A 2,500-nucleotide genomic window follows, 5' to 3' on the forward strand; every position below is an offset into this window, starting at 1 on the left:
TATTCAGAGTCACCAAGGCAAACGGACCGGACGAGCCGACCGATTGGTTTTGATCTAATAAAAGCGTCCCTTCCATCTCTGGTCGGGACTCTGTTTGCATGTATTAGCTCTAGAATTACCACAGTTATCCAAGTAACGTGGGTACGATCTAAGGAACCATAACTGATTTAATGAGCCATTCGCGGTTTCACCTTAATGCGGCTTGTACTGAGACATGCATGGCTTAATCTTTGAGACAAGCATATGACTACTGGCAGGATCAACCAGGGAGCTGCGTCAACTAGAGCTGAGCAGCCGGCCGCCCGGGAGTGTGTCCCGGGGGCCCGCGCGAACACGCAAGCGTCCGCTCAATCATTCTGCAAACAGGAGGAGGCTGAGCTCCCCTGCACAATACACCTCGAAACCCTCTCAGGTCCCGGCGGCGCGCAGCGCCGTCCCAAGTACTTGGTCGGGTTCGAGAGAGGCGCAATCGCCCGGAGTTAGGCGAGTAGACGCTTTCGGTGCGACCACCCGTGCTCCCAACTGAGCTTGCCGCTGCCGACAGAGGCCCGGGAGCGTGCTGTCGTGGCATTGCCGGCGGGAGACAACACGCGCCACCTACGGTGACCGGCAGCTCCAACGCCAGCGCCACAGAAGGACAAAAGCCCCACTTGGGTGCCGAAGCGAACTCTCCCAGCACAGCGCACGCGCCAACACATCCGCACAGCTGCGATACAAACCACCAGCGAGAACCGCTGGGGCGACCGAGCAGCAGACGGCGTCGCGGCGCCGAGCGCCGGGCGGCGGCGCATCCTCAACGCACACAGTCCTCAATCGGACCAGCACACTGAAGATGTCCACCGCGCTTCGCACCGGGCCCGCGAGGACCTACTTTGGCCGCACGGCGCCGCGCGCAGGGTGCGCCGGCGCGCAGCTGCGACGCCTGCCGCGTCCGTCGGCCGGCGCGCCTGCCACTGGCCGCCCCCACCAGCCGGCTGTAGCGCGTGCGCCCACGCACCGCGCGGCCAGCACGCCGGGAGGCGCCCCCTCACCGGCCGGGGACGGTCCCACCCAGCCACCGCCGCGTATCGCTTCACACCCAGATGCCGTTCAGTTTCGTCGGCATGGTGGGTATCGCTGGAACAACCGGTTCGTACCTCAACCTATCGTCGCCATCACCGATTCACCCCTAGCGAGAACAACCGCACCACAACAGGTTACCATTTGTTCATTTGCGTAACTTCACCAGAAAACGCAGGCGTCCATCGCCATTTGCAACTTCAACGATTATTGCATGCCTGTGTCAGGTGTCACGCCACACTACGTCTGCCCACATACACGCAACAAAATGTGCACGCCTAGACAATACGTGGAAGGTGGCCCCCGTACGTATGCGATGTCCATTGCTCGAACGACTGTCAACCGGCCTCTGTAGCATGTCGCAGATATGGAACGCGGTGCACCATGCCATCACGGTGTGTGAGGAGAGACGACTAGGTCCGAATACATCAACAGACAGCTCATGCTGATCGCCATCCACGGCGTCCGTTCCTCCCACACGTCTCTATGGCGTACCACACTGCAATCCAGCTCTCATAGGGAGACGACACGTAGCTGCGTGCACAATATTTGCACTGTATGGTCCGCCGTTTTTGGGCGCAGTCGTTGTACGGTCACACATGTGCCACGATGTATCATTCGGTACATAAGGACGAATGTGCAGTACAGATTGTGGTTTACGCGTACGACATTAGCGGACGGTTGACACAGGCCGCACCACAACGTAGCCTGAGTACGTCGCATGCGAAGGGCATTGAACATGCAAACTTCTCACCAACCAGCTTGCGAAGGCAGGGGGGCAAGGTGGGGACGTGGGGAGGGGCGGCATGTACGTCCTGCTGCCATCCACATTACAGTGTACAGCAGGAGCATGTGGAAAGTCAGCAAGACTTGCAAGGTGTTTAACATGAAGCGATACACAGGGGAGCGGGCAGTGCGAGTAGCGAACTATATTGCGAGGGTTGCGGGTGGGCAACACTACACTAATTGAACGAGTCGTATAACAATTACAGAGCAGGTTTAGGCGACAACATGGGTTACGTTAGGGGACAACGTGGGTTACGTTAGGGGACAACGTGGGTTACTTTAGGGGACAACGTGGGTTAGGTTAAGGCACAACGTGGGTTAGGTTAAGGCACAACGTGGGTTAGGTTAAGGCACAACGTGGGTTAGGTTAAGGCACAACGTGGGTTAGGTTAAGGCACAACGTGGGTTAGGTTAAGGCACAACATGGGTTAGGTTAAGGCACAACATGGGTTAGGTTAAGGCACAACATGGGTTAGGTTAAGGCACAACATGGGTTAGGTTAAGGCACAACGTGGGTTAGGTTAAGGCACAACGTGGGTTAGGTTAAGGCACAACGTGGGTTAGGTTAAGGCACAACATGGGTTAGGTTAAGGCACAACATGGGTTAGGTTAAGGCACAACATGGGTTAGGTTAAGGCACAACATGGGTTAGGTT

The 2,500-nt window shown here is 57.2% G+C and overlaps 1 non-coding gene across 1 annotated transcript in view; it reads right to left on the reverse strand.

The window, feature by feature from the left end:
• Nucleotides 1-270, reverse strand: part of LOC124728966 — a 1,909-nt gene extending 1,639 nt beyond the window's left edge. The window contains exon 1 of the ribosomal RNA XR_007007512.1: nucleotides 1-270. This exon is cut by the window's left edge and continues 1,639 nt beyond it. This is a non-coding gene — a ribosomal RNA (small subunit ribosomal RNA).
• Between the last annotated feature and the right edge of the window lie 2,230 nt (nucleotides 271-2,500).

This window comes from Schistocerca piceifrons, unplaced genomic scaffold (genome assembly GCF_021461385.2).
Source record: "Schistocerca piceifrons isolate TAMUIC-IGC-003096 unplaced genomic scaffold, iqSchPice1.1 HiC_scaffold_1183, whole genome shotgun sequence".
In the NCBI taxonomy this organism is placed as follows: domain Eukaryota; kingdom Metazoa; phylum Arthropoda; class Insecta; order Orthoptera; family Acrididae; genus Schistocerca; species Schistocerca piceifrons.